The sequence below is a fragment of the Trichosurus vulpecula genome, chromosome 2 (genome assembly GCF_011100635.1).
Source record: "Trichosurus vulpecula isolate mTriVul1 chromosome 2, mTriVul1.pri, whole genome shotgun sequence".
In the NCBI taxonomy this organism is placed as follows: Eukaryota; Metazoa; Chordata; class Mammalia; order Diprotodontia; family Phalangeridae; genus Trichosurus; species Trichosurus vulpecula.
In genome coordinates this window covers 129,089,795-129,105,892 of record NC_050574.1, presented here as the reverse complement: position 1 = coordinate 129,105,892, position 16,098 = coordinate 129,089,795, and the positions used below count along the sequence as shown (strand labels likewise).

The 16,098-nt window shown below is 43.6% G+C and overlaps 1 long non-coding RNA gene across 2 annotated transcripts in view; it reads right to left on the bottom strand.

The window, feature by feature from the left end:
* LOC118840420 overlaps positions 1–13,700 on the bottom strand; it is a 35,994-nt gene extending 22,294 nt beyond the window's left edge. For both annotated transcript variants that reach the window (XR_005009660.1, XR_005009661.1), the window contains exons 1-3: positions 13,539–13,700; positions 13,254–13,349; positions 12,811–12,976 (exon numbers count right to left, since the gene is read on the bottom strand). This is a non-coding gene — a long non-coding RNA (uncharacterized LOC118840420). The remainder of the gene's footprint in view (positions 1–12,810; positions 12,977–13,253; positions 13,350–13,538) is intronic.
* Between the last annotated feature and the right edge of the window lie 2,398 nt (positions 13,701–16,098).

Here is a 16,098-nt window from a genome sequence, read left to right as displayed (position 1 = left end):
TGGGGAGTTGGAAGAACCTGGCCAATATTGAATGTTCTCTTCTACCATGTCTTCCACCCTGGCACAGGACAGGGGAAGTACAGAAAGGATCACAGAGTCAGAGATGTAGAGCTGAAAGGGATCTTAGCAGTCAGTCCAACTTAGAGGTTAGTCCAACCCTCTCATGTTATAGATGAGTAAACTGAGGACTGGAAGGGTTAAGTGCTTTTACTACAGTTATGAGGCAGTAAATGACACTGGAAATTTGAACCCAATTCCCTGATTCTAAGGTCATACTGCCTATAAATCTTTCCACTGGCCCATATTGCCTACAGGTTATTTATCAATTTGATTCCCATACTTGTTTTTTATTTTCAGAGCTGCTAAGTGTCAATGAATCACAGACTCAATCCTCCTTTTGAAATCAGAAATATCAGCTCCTTAGCATTGGTGGGAAGAAAAGCCATTGTTATCTACTTGGTGGAGTGGACAGGCACCTTCCTTGGGACCAGATCAGAAGGCCTCAGCTTAAGACCCTTTGCTTTTTTTTTCTTTTTTTGGAGTGGGGAAGGCAAAGCAATTGGGGTTAAGTGACTTGCCTTAGGTCACACAGCCAGTAAGTGTCAAGTGTCTGAGGCCAGATTTGAATTCAGGTCCTCCTGACTTCAGGGCTGGTGCTGTATTCACTGCACCACCTAGCTGCCCCATTAAGATCCTTTTTAATAGCTGTGTGACCGTAGGCAAGTCACTTAACTTTGATCCATTTCAGTTTCCTTCATCTTTTAACACAAGAATAATATTCGCCCTACCGACCTTCATAAGCCATCATGAAGAAATCCTTTTTTGTAAACTGTTAATTGTAAACTGTAGATTTAATAAATAATAAAAATAAACTGTAAAAATGCACCTGTAATGACTATCCACATTTCTCTACTGAAGTTGAGAAGTGTGTAAAGGGTTTTCCTTGTAACAATCCTCTAAGTTAGATTGCAGACATTGTTGAGGAAATGGAGATTCATGGAATTCCTTGTGGTTCTAGCCCTAGGGTGTGCTGAAGCCAAGATGTGAGCCTAGAGCTTCTGACTCTGCCATCAAAGTCCCAGTCATTCAGTTAGTCAATAAACATTCGTTAAGTGCCTACTGTGTGCCAGGCACCGTCTTAAGCACTGGGTATACAAAAAAACCAGACCAAAACAAAGACAGTTCCTACCCTCGGAGAAGTTAAAAACTAATGAAAGAAACAATAAACCAAGCTATATGCAGGATAAATTGGAAATAACTAATAGAGGGAAGGCACTGGAATTAAGAGGGCTTAGGGAAGACTTGCTGTAGAAGATGGGATTTTAGTTGCGATTTGAAGGAAGCCGGGGAAGCCAAGAGGTGTAGACGAGGAGGGACACCATTCCAGGAATGGGAGACAGTCAGAGAAAGTGCACTTAACCTTACTGGGCCTCAGTTTACTTATCTATAAGATGAGAGGGTTAGACTAGCCCTCTAAATTGGATTGACCGCTAAGATCCCTTTAAGCTCTAAATCTATGATTCTGTGATCCCTTTCTGGTGGAAGACAACATTAGACAATGGCCAGGTTCTTCCAGATCCCCAGACTCAAAGACAGAGCCCCCAGAAGGCAGAAAAAATGCCTGGAACTGAGAGATGGAATGCCTTGTTCGTGGAAGGAAGCCGATGTCACTGGATACATGCACAAAGGTACATGGGGGTGAGAGGGTATAAGGTGTATGAAGACTGAAAAGACAGGGAGAGGGTTAGGTTATGAAGGGCTTTGGATGCCAAACAGAGGATTTTGTATTTGATCCTGGAGGTGATAGGGAGCCACTGGAGTTCATTGAGTGTGGGGGTGATAGAGTCAAACCTGTACTTTAAGAAAGTTCACTTTGACAGCTAAGTGAAGGATAGACCAAAATGGGGAAAGACTTGTGACAGGTAAACCAACAGGAAGCTAATGCAATAGTTCAAGTGTGAGGTGATGAGGGTCTGCCCCAAGATGGTGGCAGTATCAGAGAAGAGAAGGCATCATATTTGAAAGATGTTGCAAAGGTGAAATCAATAGGCCTTGGCAATGGTTTGGATATGGGGGGGGGGTGGTGAGAGATAGTAAGGTGTTGAGGATGAAGCCCAGGGTGAGATCTTGAGGGACTGGGAGGGTGGTAGTCCCTTAGGAAGTTTGAAAAGAAGGAGGCTTTAGGGGGAAAGATAATGTGTTCAGTTTTGGACTTATTGAATTTAAGAGGTCTGCTCTACATCCAACATGAGATGTTTGAAAAGCAGTTGGAGATGGGACATAACACCTTGTTGTCTCTATATAAATGTGAGTAATAGTGCTATTCTGTAATTATGAGAACTTAAGCTGGGGAGTTTAGAGGCTCTTCTTTCTGCTGACCAAAGCCATACTCTGGCTACATCATGGCTAAGTGCTGAACTTTCTATGTGCAAAAAAAAAAACTAGAGCATTATGGGCAGTGGCAAATACTTCTCACCTCCCAGCTATTCTGGGTGGAATAATCAGGACTGATAGTCTTACCTTAGAAAACTATTAGCTCTTAAAGCTTAAAACTGCACTGGGACCTTTGGGACACCTCATATAATCATCCATCCATCCGATAAAGCATATTATAATTAAAAACAATTCTGGACTGACCAGAAAAAGGAGGTGTCCTATACAGGTGGTAAGAGCAAGGGATAACCAATAGATAGTCATTGTGCTTGCATCGGCATCCATGAAAAGACAATAGAACAAAAGGGAAGTTCCAAACAGGTTGGGTGGATCCCCTGTAGAGGATTTATGGGAGAAAATGGACACAAGTTACCCAGAAGGAGGGGGCATGGCTGGGTTGCAATTGATATCATTGGAAAGAGTACGTACATCAGTGAGATTACAGATTCATTGAAATGTGAATCATAGATCTGTGGAACATAAGAGCTAGAAGAAATTTTAGAGGTAGTCATGTTTACAGGGAAAGCTCAGAGAAATTGGTGGACGTAGCCAAGATTATTGAGCTAGTTAATGGAAGAGCTAGGACTGGAATTCATGCTTCCTGACACCCTTGGGGATTCAAGGTATTTTGACTTTAAGAATTCAATGCATTCATTCTACCAGCTGGCCCTCATGGGAACCAAAATGTGGAATGGACAGAGAGCCGACCTCAGAAATCGAGAAGATTTGGCTTTGTATCACTTCTGACCTGGAAGGACTAAGTGATATTGGGCAAATTACTTAATCTTTCAGTTCCCCAGGTAATGCTTTAAGACCATTAGTTGTAGAGAAGGTGCTGATTTGCTCTAGCACAGGAAGTTTCTCACTGGTAGTTCCCTAAACCATTGAAGCTGCAGGTGTGATAAAACAAAACGAAATCAGCCCTCAGGGAAAGATGGCATTTGTCCAATTGGCTCTATACCTGCAGCTCGAGGATCCTTTAGGTGGACCTCCTCTACTAACTTGGATTAGAGCATGGGTATCTCTTTAAGGAGTAACAAGACCAAAGGGAAAGAAAGGAAAAGAAAGTGTTAATGCTGACATGAATTCCAGATTCCCCCTTTTCAGCTCTAATCCAGAGAAGCCTATAGAAGATCTCCTTGAGGTGTCCCAGGAGTGTGTGACTCATGACTCAAGAGTCACCTGAGTCTTTGCAAACCTGTAGTAGTCCTTTTTGTCCATTGACTGGCCCCCAATTCCCTCGGTGCCACTTCCAATAAAGAGCTCAGAGAGAGACACTTAGATACATCAGTCCTGTCTTGAGACTCCTTTGACAGACTTTCCACCTTTGAATCACCAGGGATGACTCATGGCTCAGCTGGAACACTGAGGAAGATTTCCATGTACCTAACTGGGCTCAGAGTCAGCCTCAAAATCGTCAGAGCAGATATTGGGCTTCATTCTACAAAGAGCTGAATTGGCAACCCCTTCTACCTTCCACTTTCCCTGCCCCTGAAAAAGTGGGGAAAGCCCTCAAATAAATGTGTAAACATAACTACCATTCTCAGGAAAATTAAGAATTGAAGCAGATTGCTGAGAATTGGACAGAGAAACAAAATATCTGGGTTTTAGTGTGGGTCCTGCTGCTCTCTTGCTACACAACCATAGATAAGTAGCTGAACCTGTATGAGTCTTACTTTTCCCTATTTATAAAATGGATTGAATAAAATGGAATGATCCATCCTCACTTCACAGATGTAAAGATAAAATGAGGTAACAGACGCAGAATAGAAGAGCTGAAAGAGAACTTGGAATCCAGTCCTGCATCACCAACTGCCTGTTGGACAGTTTGAACTGGATATCCCATGGAATATCCAACAGTTAACAAACTCAGCAGATCCAAAGCAGAATCATGATCTTTACCCCCAAATCTACCCTTTCTCTGAACTTCCTTATTATCGTCAAGGATACCACAATCCTTCCAGTCACCCAGGTTTGCCACTCGGTGTCACCTTTGACTCCTCGTTTTCTCTGGTCATACAAATCTAGTCAGTTGTCAAATCTCGCAATTTCTTTTTTTCCATAATCTCTCTCACATATATCTCCTTCTCCCCACTCACACAGCTACCACCCCAATTCAGGCCATCATCTGAGTTATTATAGTACTCTAATAATAGGTTTTCCTGCCCCAGGTCTCTTTCTACTCACATTCATCCTCTGTATTGTTGCCAAAGTAATTTTTGCTAAAATGTAGGTTTGACCGGCTGCTAGGTGGCACAGTGGATAGAATGCTAGGTTTGGAGTCTGGAGGACCTAAGTTCAAATTTGGCCTCAGATAATTACTAGCTGTGTGATCCTGGGCAAGTCACTTAACCCTGTTTGCCTCAGTTTTCTCATTCATCAAATGAGCTGGAGAAGGAAATGGCAAACCTCTATAGTATCTTTGAGTCAGACACAACTGAAATGACTCCAACAAACAACAAGGTTTGACTGTGTTATTCTCTTACTTGGTAAGCTCCAATAGCTTCCTATTACCTCTAGGACCAAATAGACTCCTCTGATATCCTGGCCCCTTCCTATCTTTCTAATCCTACTATATACATTACTCTCCTCAAACCGTTCTTAACCCAAACGTACTAGTAGACTCGTTTTTCCTCATATCTGACACTCCATCTCCTGTCTCTGTGACCTGCTATCTCCCATGCTTGGAATACTCTCCCTCTTCACCTCCCCATTAATTTGGCTGGCTTCTGCAAGAGGCTGTTCACAGTCACACAGCTGTTAGTGCCTTCCCTCCAAGATTACCTTCCATTTATGTGGACTGAGGGAGAGGAGGAAGGGAGGAAGAGAATCATACCCTTACCTCTGGGTGCTCCTCCCAAAGGAATGTAAGTTATGATTGCTAAAACCTTGCAAGATATCTTGGGGTTTACAGGATAGATTTTTTTTCTCTTCCTTCCTTATTTATCATATCATTTAAAAAAAATACTGGGAGAATGAACTGTTTTACCCCATGTAGCCTCATTTAGGATTTCTTTTGTTGTTTGTCCTTTGTTCTCTAAGAAGGCCATGACATCAGGGACACGATGCCATGACATGCAGATGAATTGGATTTAAGTGAGGGAAGACGGTGCAAAGTCACCAGCCTCACTTTCTCCTTTGGAGCCATCAGGGTCCAGTAGCCAGATACACATCAGGATGACTGGAGATGACCCCAGATACAGTGGGAGACCTTGCCTTTTAAAGCTAAGGTAGGTCTTTAACTGATCTCAGTTTGACTGAGGCAAAGCCCATTTAGTGATTAAGGTTAGGTAAAGAAATGAGGCAAAGAATGGTATCTTTAACGTAGTCCAAAAAAAAAAAATCAAACTGGGAGGGGAAGACCCTCAGGGTTTCTGGCCAAAACAGAAACAGTTCCATGACTTAAACCGAAATTACTCAGCCTCTCACTGATTGGCCAACAATAGGTCCTAGGCCAGACTCCAGTTGGTCATTGGGCCCTGATTGACTCAGGATTTCTTAAGATCCAACACTGGAAACCCAGGCTTTGATAAAGCTTGTTGGGATTCAAATGACCACGCCTCAGACCCAAATTACTCTGGTTCTCACTGATTGGCCAACGGTAGCCTCACTTGGTCATTGTTTGGGTTTTGATGGCTCAAAGCGAATGTAAATAGCAGCCCTTCCTCTCTCTCTCTCTCTCTCTCCCTCTCTTCCTTCCTTCCTTCCTTCCTTTCTTCTCTCTCTCTCTTCCTCCCTCCTTCCCTCCTTCCCCTCCCTCCTCTCCCTCTGATCACATAGGGGATCATACCCTTACCTGTGGGTGCTCTGCCCAAAGGAATACAAATTTTGATTGTGAGGTTTTATCACAAGATATCTTGGGGTTTATAGGCTAGATTTCTTTTTTCTTTCCTCTTCCTTACTTATTTATTCTATCATTAAAAAAAAAAACTGGGGCAATTAACTCTTTTGCCCCATGTAGTTTCATTTATGATTTCTTGAAATACAGCATTGGGAAACCAGGCTTTGATAAAATCCATTGGGATTCAATGAAACTTAAGCCCAAATCACTCTGGCTCTCACTGACTGACCAAAAATAGGTCCCAAGCCAAGCCTCACTTGGTTATTGTTTGGGTTTTGATGGCTTGGTGAGTGTAAATAGCAATTGTTTCTGTTTGGGCCAGAAACCCTGAGGGTTTTCCCCTTACAGATTGATTTTTTTCTTTTTTTGACTAGGTAAAAGGCCATTTTTTGCCTTATTTCTTACCTAGTCTCTATCACTGAATGGGCGTTGCCTCAGACATACTGAGACCTGAGAAAGACCTTAGCTTAATATCTTGCCACTGGAACCAGATGACTCTTGGGGAGAGAGTGAGGCTGGTGACCTTGCACAGCCCTGTCTCACTTAAATCCAATTCACTTGCAAGTCAAGGCATCATCTTCCTGATCTGCTCTGTATACATTTTGTGTGTACGTAGTTATTTACATACTGTCTACCCAACATTAGAATTTAAACTTCTTGATAGCAAGACTTTTTTTAAACTTTTTTTTTTTTTTTGCATCATCAGACCTTAACATAGTTTCTGGCACATAGTAAGCACTTAATAAATGCTTATTGGTTGATGGATTGTTAGTCCACTAAAATCCAGAGAGGGGAGTCATGTGTCTTGAGTCACGTAAGTGAAAAATGACTAAGTCATGGCCAGAACTCAGATCTCCTGACTAAAATTGGAAAGCGTTTCAGAACATTGCACCAGACAGTCCAATGTTCCAAGGAAGCCCTGGGTTTGTATCCCACCACAGACATTTAGTAGCTGATTGACCCGTGGCAAGTCATTTAACTTTTCTGGGCTCTGGTTTTCTTAACCTAAAATGAAGAGGCTAGCCTTGATGACCTGTATGGTTTCTTCCAGCTATAGATCTATGATTTCATGGTCTAGTCTAATTCTTTAACTTCATAGAGGAAAAATTTGATACCTAGAGAATCTAGGACTTTCTAAAAGTCCTAATCTGGTGAGTGGCATAGTCTGGACTCAGAGTAGGTTTATTGATTCCAAATCCAGTGGCATAAGTTAAGTCTTCACAGAAGGGGCTACGTCTTCTATCTCTTTTCTACAGAACTCTGTGCGTGGGAGCTTAAAGAAATGCTCTTAATGACTGGCTGATGGTTTCACCATCCGCTCTTCAACAGCCCAGGAGCCTCTTCTCTGGGAAATGGCATCTATAGAGAGCTTTGCTCACCCTGCCATGGGGTGAGGAGAAAGAAAAGAGTCTGGTCTATGGGGCCGGGCATTGAACCAAATGAGGTGAAGAAGGCAAGGGCACTAAATAATCGAGGGACTTTAGGGCTTAAGGCCATGGCCTCTCTAGTCACCCTGCCTTGCATAATGGGCCACAGGGCAGTTATGATTCATGCAGAAGCATGCTGGACTATTTCCAGTCTGGCCCATCATTACTCCACATTTAGAACTCCAGAGGCCTGAAAATATGGTCTTTGGAGAAAAGCAAGAGCTGTGGGGAGGTAAGCAAGGACAGGGGATAGGTGGTTTTGAGATTGCCTTAAAGATGCCCATCTGCTCTGTACATGCCACTTGAACTCCTAACCTTTCCCTAGCTTAACAAGAAGAAATCTGTAGCCATCTCACCCAAGGAGAGAACAAAAGGAATTAAAGTTTAAACTCAGCAGACATGATAGGTTAGACAAAGGAAGAGCTGTGTCCTCTTAGGAACCATTCCCTTCCCCCAACATCTTTGTTTCTGTGGAGGGCACCACCATCCTTCCAGCCGCCATAGTTCACCATCTTATTGTAATCCCCCACTTTTCATTGTCCCTCACCCCACCATATTCATTGACTTGCCAAGTCTTGTTGCTTCTGTATCTACTCATATCTCGAATTCATCTCCTTTTTGCCACTCCTAACACTCCCAGCCTACTCCAGGCCTTTTTTACCTGAGGAGCTACTGTAATAGCATCCTAACTGGATCCAATCTATCTTCCACTGAGCTTCCAGATTAATTTTCTTGAAGTATAGACCTGACCATATCTTTTCCTGGCTCAAGGAGTTTCAATGGCTCCCTATTTCTTCTAAGATAAAATGAAAATTCCTCCCTCCAAAATCTGATTCCAACCTCTCTTCAGGAAGACAGATAAGTTGTTTGTTTGTTTGCCTAAAACACAGCAGCAAAACGTATTTAGCCAACACAAACCTGCTAAAATTGTCACTACTTAAAACCTTCCTACCTCGTAATAAATCTTTCCAAACAATGTATTTCATTCTCCTTCAAGAGCTCTACATTCTGATCAAATTGGCTTTGCTGATGTTCCCTATATACGACATTCCACCTCTGTATCTTTGTGGGTGCTGTCCTCCAGCCCTGGGATGCTGTTTGCATCTTCTTACCTTTGCCTTGAAGAATCCCTAGTTACATTCCTACAGGAAGTCTTTTCTGATTGTTGCAGTGATTAATATTTTCCCCTTACCCCAGAATTACAGCATATATTCTCTATATATAGTTGTATAGACTGACTGACTGATGTGTTTCCATGTTGTTTCCCAAGTTGAGCTATAAAGAGGTCAATTGACATACCCTCTCTTAAAGCAGTAGTGCATTTGATTATTAATTATTGTGCCTGTAGCAAAAAGAAAAAGGTATGTGTGTGTGTATGTATGTAGGGAGACTGGTCAGGTGGGGTACATGAGTAATAGACAAATGGCAGAATGTTCTGCCTCTATTATCAAAGATAATAATTATAAATTTACATCAGATTGCATGCTGTCTTGGGGAATTTAGAACTCAAAATTTAGAAAATTTAGAACTCAAAATCTTATGGAAGTGAATGTTGAAAACTACAAATATAAACAAACAAACCAATAAATAAACAAATAAATAAATAACGATTTATAGCTAACATTTTTATAGTGCCTGCTATGTTCCAGGCCATGTGCTAAGCACTTCATAAATATTATTTCATTTGATCCTCACAATTCTAGGAGGTAGGTGTTATTAATCTCTCCATTTTACAGTTGAGGAAACTGAAGCAAACAGAGGTTAAACGATTCGCCCAAGGTCACACAGATAGTAAGTGTCTGAGTCATAGTTGAACTCAGATCTTCTGGACTTCAAGCCCAGTGTGCTTTCCACTGCAGCACCAGTTGTCCAAAGAGAGTGCATTCCAGCAATAGTCTTCATTGGCAGAAACTTCATTATCAGAGGTGAAGATATGGGGATGCACTCTAAGAAACAGATTTTCTTCCTGCTATTCCTTATCAAAGTATTCTTTCATTCCCTCCCTTTTCCATTGGGAAAGGCTGTGGTTTGGGGCAAAGGTGAGCATAGAGCTTGGATGAGGAGTGATGGCATGCTGGGCCTCATGCTTTATGCATACTTGGGGTGGGGGGAATGGGAATGGATGATTCTTTGTCTTTATTGGAATGGTCTTTGCCAGTGATATGGCCCAGATGACAGGGGCCTAGAGAAGCCTATCTCTAAGGTGGCATCTCTACTGCCCCTCTCCTTTTACTTATAGATAGATGCCCCTGAATCACTGTTGAAGAAACTGGAATCTAATTCCATAGTCAAGGAAAAGGTGATTTTTTTTTCCTAAATAGGTCTTTGTTCTAAGAGGTATCACTACTCACTTTCTTTGCCAAAGTGATGTCCTGCCTCTGAAGGCCTTCCTAGCCCTTTCTTCCACTAACTCCTCCAATAACCATCTCTGACTGCCTAGATCTTGGCTTGAAACGAGGGGCTTCAGGACTCATTTGAAAATTGCTTTTTTAAAAATATATTTCCAGCAGGTCTTTTCTTCTTCATTTTTGGGGATCACCTTGATCCCCTGCCCCTCTCTCCAACCTTGAAAAAAGCCCAGTTCTAGGCTACAGGAAGGAGGGAGCTCTACATGTCAAACAATAATAGAAAGATATTATCAATGTAGGCCTGTGATTGTGTCATATAAAAAATAAAATACACACCAGTTAATCAAAGCGCTACAGACACTTTTAAGTAATCCCACTTTGGCTTTGCATAACTCCATATACCGCCGGCAGCGCTCTCTTCTACCACCAGAGACCATAATATACATCAAAAATTCTCCTTTAAATTTATTTTCAGTAAAGATTGGGCTTTTGAACTGCAGCAGAGGAGGCTTAAGGGTACAAAATCTCTCTTGCCTTTTTCTCTTTCTTTTTCTGTCTCCCCAGTCTGTCTGTCTCTCTCCATCTCTCCCCCCTTCTCTCTCTCTGTCTCTCTCTGTCTCTCTCTGTCTCTCTCTTCTCTCTCTCTTTCTCTCTCTCCCTCCCTCCCTTCCCCCATTTGTCTCTGTCCCTCCCTCCCCCCTGCTCTTCCTCCTTTCTCTCTCTCTCTCTCTCTCTCTCTCCCCCCCCCCCACCTTCCCTCCCCCTTCCTCCTCCAGTGGAGTGGCAGCTTGGGTGACAATAGGGACATGATAGGAGCAGTGGGCACTGCAAAGCTTGCTGGTCCTCCTGTCCTTTCCATGGATCAGTTCCTCTTATCTGCCACTTGATTAAGACATTAAAGCAGAAAGGTGAGGGAAGGTTGATTGGCAGTGAGAAGGAATGAGAAACAATTCCCTTCCTCCCTCTCTGGAGAAAGGCCCTGATGTCTGGACCTGTAGCCAGCTGGCTTTGGGCAACTCCAGAGGGGGGAAGTCCAGTCTCAGGGCCCTCCTGGGGTCCCAGTTTCCATGCAGCCTTCAACCCTGAGATCCCAGATGGATGCCTATGAATAATTCCTTACCCAGGTCTGAGCTCCACGTGACCCCAATGAAACAGATCATTCTGAGACTTCTTGATGCACACAAAGGAGGAGCTGGGACAATGTTAGTCTTAAGCTGAAGTAAATAAAGAATTCCTTACCTGTCCTGATCTATTCCTACACCCTGCTCACAGGGGAGAAATAGTTTATGCCAAATTTGTTGGGGAAAAAAAATATGTTTGTTCATAGAATCGTAGCACCTTAGCATTGGAAGGGACCTTCTAGTGTGACTTCCCCGCCTGAGGAATAATAATCTCCCACATTTGTATAATCCCTTCTACCCTTCAAGGTGGCATCACATCTGTCATCTTATCTGCGCATCTCAGCAGCCTTAGATGAGATGGGTACTGCAGATGCTATTATCACCACTTTATAGATGAAGAGCCTGTAGCCCTCAGGGAAACAATGAGTGGCTTAAGGTCACAGAAAGGACTAGAATACTTGGTCCCTGGTTTGGGGGCCTTCCTCAGTCTACACCAGGACTTCTTAGCCTTTTTTTGTGCCATGGACTCCCCTTTTGGCAGTCTGGTGAAACCTATGGACCCCTTATCAGAATCGTGTTTTTAAACGTATAAGATAAAAAATACATAGGATTACAAAAATGTAAGCTTACACCCCAATCTAGGTTTACAGCATTGAGGACATGCTTAGTTCTAATGTGCAAGGTTCCTTTAACCCTCTCCTACCTCCTCGGGCTAGTGGAAGGACAGCCTTCATCACCCTGGAAGACATCCACCGTCCTTTGAACCACCCTGGATCACCCTGCTGGTAAAAGGAAATGACTGAGGATCGGAGAGGCTAGCCTGGGGGCCGTGTGCAGCCTCAGAAATCAAAGCCCAAGAGCAGAAGCTTCTCGAGATGAATCGCTGTCATCTCTTCTTGGATCTGACTGCCTTTTTCAGCCAGGAGAAATTTCTGAGAGAGAACCATACCCCTCCCTCAGTAATGTCAGTTTGCTTTCTTTCGCCTCGTGCTGCTGTGGACAAAGAAAAGCTGTTCCCCGTGACTTATAAAATATCTCCGAATCCACTTGAGGATGGTGAAGTTGCCACTTATCCTTTTCTTCTCTACATTTAATCATTCCAATTTCTGGCACTTAGCAAGAGAAAATCCCAGCTTCATCGTTTTAGAGATGGAAGGGATTTGAGAAGCTGCTTAGTACAACTCCTCCTCATTTTTCAGATGAGGAAACTGAGGCCCAAGGAACTTGCATAACTTGCCCAGGGTTACATCTAGTAAGCACAAGAGTCGGGATCTGAACCTGCTTCCCCTGACTCCAGAGTCAGTGCTTTGACCATGTGTGGTGAGACTATGGACTAGTGGGAAGAGCACCGGCTTTGTGGTCAGAAGACTGGAGTTCCGTATGGTGGTACAGCTTGCCAACTTTGTGACCTTGGATGTGTCCCCTAACTTCTTGGTGCTTTGGTGTCCTCCTCTATAAATTGAGGGGGGTTGGACTAGGTGATCTCTAAGAACCCCTCTAGCTCTAGATCCTATATCCCAATAGAAAAGGACATTGGGTCATCAATCCCCCAGAAACATTGCTAGTTCTTAGCTCATATTAAATGACCTCATTGGCACCCCAAAGAATGTGTCTCTTCCCTCCCCAAACTCCATACCAACCTTTCAGCGAAATATAAGAAGAGCAAGCAAGCCTCCATCTGCCGGTCGTGGGGTCATCCCAGATGGCTCCCAAAGGGCAGGGACAAAGGGCAGGATATAAAACAGAACATCACAGAGGCTAATGAAGGAAAGGTCTATTCCCTGCCCAGGTTCTTCCTTTGATCTCCTGGAAAGAACAAGACCCTCTAATAAATACCACAGGCTTAAATAAATAAGCAGAAGGCCTTCAGCTGCCTTTCTTTATCTGCAGCCGACTTTCTTGGCTCCTAGAAATGAAAACACAGGCATCTGCCCTCAAAGCGAAGGGAGGAGGGGGTGATCAGGCCTAGACATTGCATTGTCCCGACCCATGGGGTTTGTGCACATGGAGGGGTGTTTGGAGGAGTCTGAAGGGACCCCTAGGAGTCATGGACCTGAGTCCCATATCCAACTGTGATACTGACCTTAGGACTACAGCTGCAAGGGTCCTCAGATACCATCTAATCCAGGAGTTCTTAATTTCTTTTGGTGTCGTGAACCTCTTCAGCAGTCTCATGAAACTTATGGACCAGAATAAGATTTTTAAATGTATAAAGTGAAATGCAAATGATTACAAAGGAAACCAATTATATTGAAATAAAGATTATTTTTCACCATCCACGTTCATGGACCACCCCCCCCACCCCCGCCCAGGTTAAGAACCTGCAGATCCAATCCAACCCCTTTTTTGGGGGCCTCAGTTTCCTTACCTGTAAAATAAGAGGGCTGGACTAGATGACCAGTAAGTTCCCATCTGGCTCTAGATTATTGAGCCCAAGCAAATGCTGAATAACAGGAAAAATGCTGGTTGAGGTACAGCTTTGAAGGAGGGTGAGAGATGAAATGATTTTAGTAAGTCTCTACCAACCCTTCTAAACTCTTTGGAAATTCAGTTTGGTGACTTGGAAGCCTTCCTTTCAGCTGCCCCAGCTGCACATTCCTGAAAAGCCAGAGCTTGTGCAAGGCATCTCATAGCTCAGACATGAGTCACACCAGCTTATTTTAAGTCCTGACCTCTTCCTGGGTAGGGAATTTGTCAGGGAAAGCCACGTGCAGTAAAGCAACAGCTGAGCTGGCCAAGAGAGATGGAGAGTCCCCCTTCCTCCCTCCTCCCCCATGGCTCCCAGGCAATTTCCTTCCAGTAGTTCCAGGGCCTCCCAAGGTGGATAACAGCTGCCAGCACTCACACCCTTGTGGGGTCACCCTGGAGACACTGGCATTCACTAGCCTCTTTAGCCCAGCTGCCAAAGGGGAGAAAGAGGGAAGAGTCTGTACCTCACTCCAAGGCCCATACTCATTTTTCTTTCCCTCTGTGGTCAACTGGGAATTTCCTGGGGGACATTTTCAGCCCTTCAGGGATAAGTGGACAAAAGGAGGGAGCAGGTTCAGGCTCACTCCAGCTGAATGTATTTAAATCATTTAATAATTCATATCCCCATTTCCATACACAGCCCCACTTAAAGAGGGATCCCTGGGAAACCTAAAAGCCTTTCTGATTGCATGGGCTCATCTAACATCTTCATAAAAGGTTCTCAACTGGCCTCTCAGAATCGGCGGCATCAACATTTAGGAAGTAAAACTAATAGTTCCAGCTGGTAGTCATTGAAAAGTCACTTAATATTTCGCAGTGCAAGGAACTGTGCTTAATGGGACACAATGTTTTTTCCCCAAGCAGTTGGAAAAACCCTTGACATCATATTAATAATGTCAAGTTTTATTGGCTCTCTCATTTGACATGATATTAAACTTTTCAGACTCCATCTCGACTGAGGTACAAGGTTGTTAAAATGCGGACAGATCGGAGCTTTGTAAGAAAGTGCCCTGGAATAGCTGGAAAGTGGGGGAAGTGAGGACAGAGGGAGACCGAAGAGCTGATGGACAGACAATTCCCACTTTGTGGAGGACTCCAATCCCCCCTCCCCCGCCACTTGGAAAGCGTCTTCTTCTAGAGAGGCAGGTAGTTGGGAGTCACAGGGGAGTTTGTGTGACAGGCCCAAACTCGGTGACAATCTCCCCCCAGATTGTCAACAGACAGTCTAGTTCCCTGGGATAAATTAAACTGAGAACATCAAAGGCAAGCCATATTGCATAGTCTGGAGGTGAAAGGCATGCTTTGACGGCTTGGCTCAGCAGCTCTAGCTACCTCAGAGGGAGAGAAAACTCCGTGCCTTATTTATACAATGGAAATAGCCGTGGAAATGCTTGTTAGTCACACCTACAGAGGGCCCTGCAGCAGCCTGACACTCAGACCTCTCCCCGCTCTTTACTCCCAGCTCCCCTGGGCTGCACCCCCCCCTTGCCCCTCATTTTCGGTATGAGTGCTGGACAGGGAACCAACCAGGTGTGGGCATGAGGAGGAGATGTGTACTTGGCACTGACTTCTGTTAGATGCAGAACCATAAAAATGATTTAAAAAAAAATACCTCAGGAACCCAAAAATGCATGTTGAAAGTTGTTTTGATGTTGGAGAGATATAGTAATACTTTTATGCTTTGTTTAAAGAAATTGTTTCTATTGTATGTGTAGTCAAATCACTCCAAAGAGTTTATTTTGGATGATTGATTTATGGGAATCCTGCTCACACACCCAAAAGATGACACTTCAATCATATCTTCTTTTCATTTATAATAAGGAACAAAATGATCATATTTTGACAGGTCTGATCATTTCGGAGGTTGAGCAGGTTCCCTCAGTGGGCTCAGTCTATATAGCTCATGGTACTGATAGAATATTATTACGTCTCATTAAAATCATCTCTGCCTGCTCCGGTTGGATGCCCCCCAAAAAACAAAGCTCATGGCTCTTTATTCTGTTGTGCTCACTCGAGATACTGATTCTTAAGAAGGAGACGACTGGGAATACTTGCAGTGGTGACTGTCAAAGCCTGTCTTCTCTAGGACTGAGCTCAGAGCAACCCTGTTAGCACCAGCCTCCCTCCACCCACCCCCAAGGTCATGCTGGTGAAGTTTCAAGTTCTCTGCTACTTATTTCCTTTCTTCCCTTCATCTGACATCCTGACCCCACCAATGGACATCCTCACATTCCTACCCCCACCCCCTCAGGGCATCTTAATGGTTTCAAATAAAATTAACAGTTCATATCAATATTGTATTTTATAGTCCAATCATTTATGCATTTGAAAAATACCTATCAAGCACGTGGTGGGCATAAAGCCCTGTGCTATGCAATGAGGGAGATGAAAAATTTGGAAAAGGTAAAGTCCCTGTCATCTTAGAGCTTACAGTCCAGCAGAGGAAGATGATGTGTAAT